This window comes from Manis javanica, chromosome 6 (genome assembly GCF_040802235.1).
Source record: "Manis javanica isolate MJ-LG chromosome 6, MJ_LKY, whole genome shotgun sequence".
Lineage (NCBI taxonomy): Eukaryota > Metazoa > Chordata > Mammalia > Pholidota > Manidae > Manis > Manis javanica.
In genome coordinates, this window is record NC_133161.1 from 868,290 (window position 1) to 880,300 (window position 12,011).

The 12,011-nt window shown below is 55.7% G+C and overlaps 1 protein-coding gene across 4 annotated transcripts in view; it reads left to right on the plus strand.

Annotated features, from left to right (window-relative positions):
* The window catches only part of PTPRN2 (protein tyrosine phosphatase receptor type N2), a 695,060-nt gene that overhangs the window by 579,987 nt on the left and 103,062 nt on the right, over window positions 1-12,011 (plus strand). The gene's annotated exons all lie outside the window — the stretch shown is intronic.

Below are 12,011 nucleotides of genomic sequence, written 5' to 3' on the forward strand. Positions count from 1 at the left end.
GACCACATTGGTATCACACCAGGGGCACCTAGCAAATGGCTAGACGCCGTCCCTTTTGACAGCAGCACCGTAATGCCGTGAGGCTGTCTGCCCTCCCACATTGCTGCAAAGAGCCGCTGAAGTCTTGGATGCACCGGCAAGGGACGGGCAGCAGTAGAGCCACTGGGGACCTGTGCAGAGGCAGCAGGCGACTTGCCTGGGGGCCAGGACTCGCCGAGATAAGCAGATACTCTTCACCCCCAGCTCTCTTAGTCATCCTTCACTGTGTAACAAATCGTCCCAAAACTCAGCATCTGGAAGCAGCAGACATTTTTCACTCACAGTGTCTGGGGGTTGGGACCCTGGCTTGGACTTGGTGGGCGGCCCTGGCCACTGTCCACGATGAGGCTTCCAAGGAGGCATCACCTCCAGGCTTTCTGGGAGGGAGAGTGAGCCAGGCCCTCCTGCGCTGGTCAGTCTCAGCGGGCTGCTGGCCAGAGGCATCCTTAGTGTCACGTCGCTCTCTCCAAGGGCAGCCTGACTTCACGGCTGGCCTGGCCTGCCTCAGAGCGAGGAGGGCTTGTGAGCTGATGCTGGGGGCCACCTGCCCTCACTCCACCACATTCTGTCCATGGAGCGAGCCACAGGCCCCCATGCACTGGCCACTGCAATGCAGGATGGGCGTGTCCAGTGCCAGTCGGTCACTTGCTGCAGGCTGGACTCAAAGTATTTTTTATTTCCCCATTTCCAAACTTTCTGTGACATAGTTATAGTATTTTTTAAATTGTACTTTAACACTTTCCACAAAGAGTTCCATGCCAGTCTGCTCCCAGGACCAGGCCTGCTCCAAAGTAGCAGCTTGAACCCAGCCATTCCAGCAGCTCACGGGGTTAGGCCCCTGAAGACTTGCTGCCACACCGCCTCGCGAGCATGCACCTCCGCAGAGACGGGCACCTGTGGGGCCGGCCCCACCACAGTGGAGTCAGCCAGGGGGCGGCAGCACAGGACAACGGGCACATGGCGCCTGGCAGATGTTTCCAGAATGGCTGGGTTGCACTTCCCTGGTGGCTGTGTTGTTGTGTAGTCATTTAACAAAAATCAATTTTTAAAGCCATAGGTAGGTAGACTGATCAGAAGAATAAAAGCCACTCATCTCTTCCAAAGACAGTAATTATTCAGGTAATAGCAGCTACTATTACAGGTGGCTTGGGGGGGACCTAGTGGGGGCTGGAGGACCTAACAGGGAGCCTGGGGGACCTAAGGGGGCGCCCAGGGGATCTAACGGGGATCAAGAGAGCCTGATTCCCACGCAGGCTCACACGGTCTGGGCCTCAGATCAAGTTCTCCCCATCACCTGGCATGTGTGTGCTGCAGGTCTGCACGTGTGCGTGTATTCATTGAGGTTCCAGCGTTGGCCAGCTTGGGGTACTCTACCTCACATGACTTTGTTTTTCTCATCTGTAAGGCTGGGAATAACAAAGCACAAATCGCTGGGTTTCCGTGAGGGCTCCATGAGACGATACCTGGAGAGGCAGCCAGCAGCATCCATGTCTCTGCGTCATGCTCAGTAAACGTGCTCTTTTCTCCACACATGCAAAAGTATGTGCATGTATGTGAGATGGTGTGTAAGATGCTGTATGAACATGTGTTAGGTGCATGTGTATGTGTGTGAGAGGATCGTGTACATGTATGTTGATGGCATATGTGTCTATGATGTTCACATGTGTGAGAGGATTGCGTGAGATGGTGTGCATGGGTGGGGCAGTGTTTGCATGTGTGTGGATGGCATGTGTACCAGTGCAAAGATGTGTGTGCACGTATGTGAGAGGACGGCAGACATGCAGCGGGGCCAGCATTCAGGCTGGAAGGGAAAGCCTGCTGGCCGCAGCCAGCGCAGGGCTGTGCACTTGGTGGCTGAGGCAGGGCCAGTGCGGCTTGTGATGGGCGGGAGTGGCCGAGGGGCTGGACCCTGGGAGCGGGCAGCAGGACTGTGCAAGCCATTCTCGGCACAGGTGGGCAGGGAGTGAGGTCGGGCCAGGGCACGGCCTGAAAGCAGCCATGGGAGCTGACCTCAGGAGGCGGAGGATAAGAAGCCTGGAGCCTCACCCCAAAGATGGCCTTCAGGCCAGAGAGGCTGTTGCCATGGGAACCAGGAATCCGATGGAGAAAAGTGAAGGCTTCTGTCCTACCTCCTGAGGCCACTGCACTGGGGCTTGCTGCGTTTTGGGCGCTGCTCTTGTGAAATGACCTTTCAAAAGCTGCTCTTAATGGTGGGAAGCGATCTTTTTTGAAAGGTTTATTTTAAAAAATACTCAGAGCTATTTGGTCATGAGGACAGTGAAATGGGGGTGATCAGGCTAAGTGATAGAGCTTTGGGGGAATCAGAAGTAAACATTCATTAGAAGATACAAGACTAGATTTCTAGTTTTGTTTCAGTGGTATCTCCAGATAATTCTAAATGGGGATTTTAGACATGATGCAGAAAGGCTGAAGTGTCTGAATTGAAAGATATTAGGATATATATAGATCAAGTAGGCTTATAAGAATTGTTAAAGCCCCAGTATATCAAGGCACTCTACATATGCTGATTCTGTACTAGACTTGCTAAAATGCCAGTGCCCGTCAGGCTGCATCTACAGAGAAGAGCCGATGGTTTTTCATTCATTTGGCTATTTGGCAGCTCTGGGCGAACCCGTACGGCATTCTGAAGTGCCGCTACTCACTTCTCCAGGGCACGAGAGCCTCCCCTGAGCCTCTGGAATCGCTCCATGTCGTGCTGTGGAGCACCTAGCTGCTTCCAGAATTTTTGTCCCCATTAGATCTTAATGCACGCACACGTTTGCAGTATACAAACAGAAAGTCTCGGTTTTTGGCGATGGCTGTTGAGAAGACTCCAGGTGCCCAGCCAGTTCCTTCACTCAGCTGAAGCCTACTTTCACACATTAATGCTCTCATGGGCACTCTTCGTAAAAGCGTGTGTAAACAGCACAAAGCCGATGATATGATTGTGAAATAAACATTTACTTGTATTGTTGTTCTACTTTTAATTCCAAAGCAATTTAAGGAAAAAACTGTTTCCAAACAATTATAATGGATCTATAGCATGCAACTAAGAGAACCCAAGAAAGAGCTTTTAACAACAAGTGGAGATAAGTCCCCAGTTTCCTTCCAACCGAAGAGAATGGCATAATTCAGCCATTTCCAAAAAAGTTAGATTCTTGTTCATGTGGTAATTAGTCTTTCTTACAGTCATTCTAAGGTATTTTAGCTCAATTTTGTAAAGAATAAAATCTAGTCATGAACATACAGTATCTATATATACTATACTGAACAGTAACTATGAAAGATGTATTTTTATAGCATTATTTTGTAAAGAATAAAAGATCTTCACAAAGAGGTAAATTGAAAGTAATACACCTCCCAGACTTCAGAATCTAGAGAACAAAACCCAGATAAACCTGTAGGGAGACTGTTCTATTTGTATCTGTCCCTATGAAGAGCAATTTTTCAGAATCCTGCATTTAATGGACAAACTAAGAAGATTTGAGGCTCTTGTCCTTACAGGAATTGTAACTTCAAAGTTTGAAAGAGGAAATCTAAAAAGCCCTATGTATTTACTAGCCAATACTTCAAGCATAAATTTTTGCTGAAATATATTTTTTTGTTTTTAATAAAATGGTTTCATGCGATCATGTTAAGCCATTGGAGGAGTATCATATCTATTTCACAATAGAGTTCCTATTTATGGATGTCAAAACTTCTAGGTCAATCCAAATGTGAGTCAACATGAGAACTAATAATAAAAGCTGAGTTATATTGGTCATTATTTTTCAAAACCAGGAAAAAAATGACTTGCATTTTTCTGTTTACAGTAAATAATTCATGTTTTTTTAATAAAGTAAAATATTTGAATCAATAATTTTGCTATTTCTCAATTCCTTTCGATTTTAAAGTGAGGATAATGATTTTATAGCAATATCTCAGAGTAGATATCATAAGAAATGCAGCAAAACCTATCCCAGAGAATCTCCCCAGTTCAGGAATTTGTCTGTCCTGTGGGATAAAGTTCGCCTCCAGTATGCAGGACTTTGTGATGAGGGATCTGAAATGTACTCCCTCCCTTGTTGCAGGGGGCTTGTTTGTCTTCAGGGTGAATAAGGACTTGTCATTGTGTCTAAAGCTCTTCCACATACTGTCCTTGAAAAAAAAAAGCTATTTATTGACAATTAATGAATTCCAGTTTCAATTTACAGGCATCTGTATTAACCTATACAAGGATATTTTTTTAATGATCTCAGGCCCAATTACTGTTTCACTAGGAAGTTGACCGTTTAAAACATCTTGCTTTCAAATCCATTCATTGATATCATAAAATGTTATCTTCTTTAACATTTTATATGTAAATACCATATACACATACCTACACTCTTCAAAAGGATCTAATTTACTTTATATAATTTAAAATCATTTTTAAATGGATTTACAAGTCAAATGTATTTAAAATAAAATTTGTGTACCATTATTATAAATTATTGTTTTATTTTTAAAACTAAATACATTTAGAGCTTCTGAAATCAAGCAAGTATCCCAAAAGATGTTTTTATCATTTTATTTCTACCATATCATTTAAAATTCCCAAAATAGGTGTTGCTTTGCTTTATAATAATCATGCTTCTCATGACAGTTTTTTCTGTTTTGTTTAAAAATACATTTTCTTTTGTAATTTAGTACATTGGAAATTTATCCTCATCACTTAAATATGTGATCTATAACAGCTTGGTGCTCCCTAAGTTGAAAATGAGCTGCTTATCACAGAACATTAGGTTTCACACATAACAAATGTGACTGCACTTTAAAAGAAGTATTAACAGGATCAACAAATCATTTTAAACTATATTATTTAGATATTTCGTAGGTCTTGGGGAATTTTACATACACTGTATTTTTTTATTCAGCGGCCAGACATCCTAACTTCTAAATGAATAACATATTCATTTATCCCACATAAATGATTTCAGTCAACATGCCTCTCAAAAACATTTTGCATCATGTTTAAAAGTTTTCACCGAAAATGTCATTGCAATTTATTATTAAATGAGGCCCTCACAGTGAAAATAAAAATGCTAACAAAATCACTCATTCTTCAAGATATTAGCTGAATGTAGTCTTATATTTTTGTCAAGACAATTTTATAAAGTATTTTCAAAAATTAAAGGACAGATATATTGTTCCTGCCCTGGGAATAAGAAAAGGTTTTAAACTAAAGGAAAACAGAATGAAACCCTGGAGGATTAAGTTACCAGTTTCTAAAACAGTAGACTAAAGAGATCAGCAACTAAAATACAAACACGTTCTTTAAATAAATTCCCCGGGGCAAAATCGCCTGATCTTTAAGCTCCAGGATGTCAGCATTGATGTGAGGAAGGAGAAAGAGGTGCTTTAATAAGAGAAATCACCAGCCCCACTATTGTAACAAGGGAGCAGTGAGAAAATACTTTTCTGTTTATGAATACCTGCATTAGGAGATGAAGTCCATCAAACTATTTTTTAAATGATCCAATCAAAAAGTGTTACCACCTCCCCACCTATCCTTCCTGAAAGCCATAGAAAGACAGGTAGGTCATTAAATTCTGATTAAATCAGGAATGTGGTGATTTGATGTCAGAAATGAAACTCTTGGGGACAACTGAAAAACTATAAAATATATCTGGTTATCTATTTACTTACTTATTTGTCACCTCATGTCATGTTTGTACAGAAAACGAAACAGTTGTCTCTGAGCTGCACCTGCTCAGGCCTGCCCTGTGCTCCAGCTCTCCGGGGTCGCCGACCTTCGGCCGCCCCAGGACCCTGGAGGATCCTCCCCGCGCTGTGGCACCACCAGGGTGGCCGCGCGGGTCTGGACCACCTGGGTGACTGAGGGCCCGGACCCGGGTTGGGCTGGGCTGGGCTGCCAGCCGGCCACCCAACTTGCACCGCCCGGCCGCCATCTGAGCAGGGCGCTCACACCTGGTGGTGGCTCCTGGCGATCCCGGCGAGAAGACGCGAGGGCGCGCACCGGGCGGGCAGCGTGGACAGCGGCCCCGACGTCGTGTCTCCGGGACTGGCCAGCCCCGCGCGGGCTCCCGGAGCCTCTCGGCGCGGCGCCGCGGGTTAGGCGCTTGTGCCGATTCCCTACCCGCACCAGTGACCTGGGCCAGGCGGCCGCTGAGCCGGCGCGCGGGTGCCCGGCTGCTGCCCGCGACCCCGGGGGCTCCTGGCGCGGCTGCAGCGGCCGCCCGCCGCGCCCCGAGCCACGCGGGGTCGTGAAGACGAGCCGCCCGCGCCTCCCCGAGGTCCCTTGGCCCTGTGACCGCGGCCCGGCAGTAGGAGCCGGGCATCGCTGCCCCTACCGCCGAGCGCAGGGCCTGGGAGCGTCCGCCCGCGCCCCGCCCCACACCCGGCGCGGCGTCCGCGGGCCTCTCGCCGGCCCCGGCACCCCGCAGGCCGGCCCTCCAGCCCTCGGGGGGACTCCCTTCGCCCCCGGGGCTCTGATACCCCCACCCAGTGGTGGGGACGCGGGAACCCGCCCCGCCCCTCCGCTCGCGCACACGCACACACACACTCACTCCCGCGCGCTCGCAGAGGCGCGCGCACAGGCCGTTGCTATGGAGAGGCCGGTTGCCAGCGAGGCCGAGGGCGGCAGGTCCCCTCCTCCAGGCCTCCCTTCCCCCTGCCCCTCTCCGCGCCGTCCACCCCAGTCGCCCTCGGGGCCTCCCGGGGCCCCTCCCGCCACCTCCGCGCCCCCTGCCAGCCCCCCCCCCCACCTCTCTCCCCTCCCAGGACCTGGCCAGGTTTGCCCAGGCCCCTGGCAGCCGGGTGGGCCCGGACCCGAGAAGGGTAGCGGGGAAGGATGGGACCCCCCCGCCGCTCGGGCCCTGGGAGCAGCGCGGGGCGTGGGTTGCGGGAGGATGCCGGGGCCGGGGCCGCTCGGGGAGGCCCAGCCGGCAGGGTTGGAGGGGAGGGCCCGGCCCCGCGCCCGACTGCATTTGCAGCGCGTCTGCAGGCCCTGCCCCGGCGCGGGGACACGAGCGCCCGGGTGATCTCCCGCGCTCGCGGCCTCCCGGTGCACAGGCCCGGGCCCACCGCGGCGGCTAAGCCCGAGGGAGGCGGAGGCTCCCCCTCGGCCTCCACCGGAGCTCGTCTCCCCTCGAGCTTCTTAAATCCGGGCGGTGTCGGGCTCTTCGCGCCCCGACAGCTCGGCCCGCTCAGGCCTCCCCTGAGCCCTGGAGCGCCAGGAAGGGCCCGAGGCCCGGCCCTGCACATGCCGAATAAAAGAACTCAGCCTAGGCCTGCGGTCAGAGGGGGCGTCCTCGGGACCCTCACAGGCAGGGCCAGCCCTGCTCAAGCACCCGACGCACGTCGCGGAGGACCCCTTCCCCTGGGCCGGCAGAGGCTCGCTGCGGCAGCGCGGGGGTGCGCGGAGGGCAGGGAAGCGGGGCAGGCTCCGCCTGGCCAGGCCGGCGGGGCGGATGGGGGGCGACTCGGCTCGCCGGCGGAGGGGCCGGAGGGGCCTCGGGTTAGGAGGGGCCGCCCTGCCCCGCGCCGGCCGCCGCCTCCAGCTGTCCCGCGCGCAGGAACAATGGGGAGGCGGCGGGAGAGGGAGACCGGGAGGAGGGCGCCGGGGTTTCCAGAAAAGGAGAGACTAAAGAGCCCTCCGCAGACTGTCATCTGCACGTGACGAGCCCTCTCCCCCTCGCCTTTCTTTCTTCCTCTTGTTCCTGCAGCTGTGGGCCTCGAAGAGCGTATTGTACACACAGATGTTGGGTTTCAGCTCTCGGCTGCTCTGCGGGGGCGCAGCGCACCGGGGGCGCCACAACCTGCGGCTGCGAGGGGGGGTCCAGGGCCTGTGGAGAGAGAGTGTAAGGAACAGGGCCCGGGGGACGCGAGGAGGCCGCGGGGGGCCGATCACAGGACCCAGCCCGCCTGGCCGTTCCCAGGCCGCTGCTCGGCCTGGCGGGCCACCTGCCTGGCTCTAGCCCTGGGCACGCCGGGGCGTGGGGGGGCTCGGGCGACTGGCAGCGCGGCCCTGTGACCCCACTCCTCTCCGCAAGCCCGCGGGGCGGTGATCCACGCCAGGCCTTCGACCTGGGGAGGCGAGGACCCAGCTCAGTCGGGCGTTTGGGGTGGGCTGCCTGCAGGGTGCCTGGTCCAAAGGGTGGCAACGTCCTCACTAATTCCCGCGTCGCGCAAGGCGTTTTGGACGGGCCTTCGAGACCTAAGCACCCGAGCAGGCTCCTTTAAGTGTGGGGTACTCGCCGATTTGCCCTGCGACAATGGCTTGCTTCCATTTAGGAAGGGAGCAATCCCCCCGCCACCCCCCACTGCAAAAGTGGAGAAACTAACTAGAAAGAAGGATTTGTGCATTTTTCTCTTGCAAAGTTCCGACGCCCCCACCCCTCCTACAGCAGAGGTCAGAGTAGGGCCTCGCGGGTGACGCTTCCTGCCGAGTCCCCTCTCCCCCGAGCGCTGCCCTGAACTTGCCAGTGTGAAGTTGGACTGAACGATGAAAGGCAGAGAAGCTGAAAGAAAGAAAAGGCGAAGGCCCGGGCGCCGACGCATGACTGACAAAGCCGATGTCCATTCATAGTCCCGGGCGGGAGAGGGTGTACCGGGAGCCGCGGCCCCTTAGCCAATTGCTGTCAGCAACATGTGGGGGGGGGCATCGCTATAGCAACCGGTGGCTGGGCCGCGAGCCGCGCCGCCGCCGGCCGGGTGCGCGCCGGGCCGGATATAAGGCGGGGCGCGGCGGCCGCGCTGGATGGAGCTGCGCGCGCGGCCGGTGGCCCTGCGGGGACCGTCCCGCGCTCGGCCCCACGCCCGTCCTCGCCGCGCCCCGGCCCCGAGCGCCTCGGCCCGAGGCCAGGCCGGACGGAGCGCACAGAGCCCGGCCGAGCGGCCGCGCAGAGCTGCTAGCGGCCGCGGACTGGGAGCTGGTGCCGCCGCCGCCGGAGCCGCGGCTCCCGGCACCTTTGTCTCTGCCGGCCGCCCGAGAAGTTTGTGGTCAGAAGCAGGATGGCCCCGCTCGTCTGTGGCTTCGGCGCGAGGAAACGGCTGGCCGCGGTGATGGCGCCGCCTCTCCCCGAGGCCGCTCGGCCCGGCTCACTGTCGGAGGGCTCCCCCTCCTCGCGCTCGAGGCCGGACGCAGACCCGCTGCAGGTAACCAGGGGCGCCGGGCCAGGGCGCGGGCACTGGTGGGGCGGTCGGAGAAGGGGGAAGGTCTGGGGTGGGGTGGGCGGGAGCAGGAGGGACCTCCGGGGGCACGCCGGGCGCGGGGGCGGCGGGGCGCGGACCCGGAGCCGGGAAGGGCGGCGGGGGCGCCCGGAGCGCTCGGAGGGGCTGCCTGGGCGACTTCTCACTCGCAGCAGGACGCCTGTCAAAAGCTCTGGTTGGCAGGAGACGTCTGCGTCTGTCGTCCCCCAAGTGGGTCTGGGCTGGATCCCCAGGGTGACCCGGTTGAATGCAAAAGACTGAGAAGGTTGGCAGCTGCGCCCCCCACCCCCAGCGTCCCGCGGAGGTCGCCCGACTAGGCTGGCGACCTCTCCCGAGCCTGCCGCGGCCGTAGACCCGGAAGAGGGAGTGGGCAGGGGCCTGCAGATGCGGAGGGGTGTGGGAGAGGAAAGGGGAAGGACGGGGATGTGCAGCCAGGGAGGAGCGGAGCCAGCGCGGGGACATTTTCCTCCGAACCCGTTTTGGGGCGCTCTTGCCCCTCCTCCCTCGAGTCGCGAGTGCGCTGCAGTGCCGTCGGGATGTCCCAGCCAGAGAACCCTGGATGGGCACGCGGGGAGGAGCGTGCGGGGGCAGGTGGGGCGGTGCGTGGGAATGGAGGATCCTCGGAACCCCCGGCCGGTTGGAGCGGCCCCCCTCCCCCACGCGGAACCTGCGCTCACGCGCCCCCCGCCCGGACGGGAGGCTGCCGCGTGCTCGCCGGAGGGAAACTTCTGACGCGGCGCTGCTTGAAGGAGGGACTTCGCTTCCTGCCTTCCTCGCTGGTTCCTGCCTTCCTGCGTGGTTCTGAACTGTGGCCTCCTGCGAGATTTTGGAGGCCTCGCTTGAGGCAGTCGGGCGGACCCCAAAGTTGGGGGTTAGACGCCCCGCGGCTCCGGCTGCACCCCCTTTCTGACACCAGTGCACTGAGCTCGCCGCGCTCCGCGCTGGACGGCGGGAGGGTCTGTGTCCCCGCAGTGCCCACTGCACCCCCATACGCCCACCTAGCAGGCGGCCAGGAGCCCCGCCGCGCAGGTCCCGGCGCGCGGGCCGCAGGCGGACCACCTGCCCCCGCCGGAGCGGCCTGCCCCGTCGCCCTGCACGTCCTCACCCTCCAGGTTCCAGGCGCCGCGCTCAGTCCGCGGACAGTGGTCCTTGCTGGATCCGGGGGCCTCCCCCCTGGGGTCACGGGCGCAGCGTGTCCAAGTTGTGTTCGCCTTGTCACCCTCCCCTAAATTTAGGCGCGAGCAAAGGTGCGGGGAGGTGAGAGTTTGTGCGCAGGAGGGAGACAGAAGGACTTGCCCCCCCACAGCCGAACGCACCCCACCTGGCTCCCGGGCGAGGGGTGGCGACGGTGGGGCAGGGCCGCGGTGGCGGGCGGCGGGCCTGTGCAGCTCCGCGCGGGGGCGGGGGGCACTATTGGTCGCTGGGGCCGTCGATCGGTGCCTGGAGGCCAGCGCACTTTGTGGCAGGGGAGGCTGCGCCGCGCATGGTCCCCGAGGGGAAGGGGCCTTTTGGGCAGGGACCCCTCGGTGCTGCGAACGCCCCTTTGTGCCCGGGCCGAGGGTCTGATCTTCCCGACCTCTGCGGGGATCTTCTAAGTAAGTGGGGGGAGGGGGGAGACGCCCGCGGCCCGTGTGGGGGAGGGGCCGGAGCGCCCCGTGTGCTCCCGGGACGCTCGGAGGAGGAGCGCCTCCGCGGGGTCCTGGCCAGGCCGCTCTTCAGGATGGGGCTTCTTAGACTCCGCGACGGAGGAGGAGCAAGCACCCCAATCCTGAGGAAAGCTGGGCTCTTGGGGAGAAGAACTTGCGGGCCCCGGCGTCATCCAGGGAACGCCTGACCGCGGGGCGCGTGTGCGCGTGGTAGCAGGCCGCGGGGACCGGAGGTGCAGCCAAAAAACGCGGGTCAGGAGCCGGCGCAGCAAGTTTATTGGCCGAGTTCGAGTTTGGATGCAATAAAAATGCCGGCAGTTAATCTGCAAGATGGCTGGGCTTTCTCCTGGGGGGCCGATCCATTTCGGTGTGTTCTCAGCTGGTCGCCCTCTATTCTCCACGAGACAATTTGCTGTTTATCAAGCTCTACTAAAAATTAGTTCACACGAGGGTAGTTTTTCTCCCTTTAAACATAAATATCGTAAATCTTCCGTGATACCTTAAAAGAGTATTTTCCCAAAACTGATGTTCTTAAAGACGGCAAATAAACAATTGACTATGTTTTGTATGTTTACTTTTATGCCTACGCCTGAAAAACATCAACAAATACCCTACTTTAAAACGGTATCCCCGCTTCTTTACATTAGTTTATATTTAAGAATAATTACATCTTGGAGATTATTTTCTTTTGACCATATAGGCTTTTTTTTTTTTTTTGGCTACTTGAATGGCAGATTTGCAAGTACAATTTCATCTGCACAGAGGAACAATAGCCTTCAGTTGCACAAAGGATTTCTCCCACCCTGAATTCAGACCGCAATGCCTCTTGCTCTGATAATAGCTTCTGAAAAGATTTTGTAATGCAGAGAATTAATACATGATTATTTCCGCCTGACTTCTCTCATTTATTAGAATTCTGTGGCGAATTCCAAATTAAAAATAGTTCAGTTAACCGCTTTAAAAAATACTTTTAAAATATTTTAAGACCACTCCCCTCATATTTTTTAAGTTTGGTCATTCCCATGGCCTGAAAACTAATAAAATTTTTTATCAGCTTTAAAATGACACTATATTTTAGTAAATTCGGCATGAAATTTCCAAATAATTCTAAGATGATTCATCTGGGAAACCAAA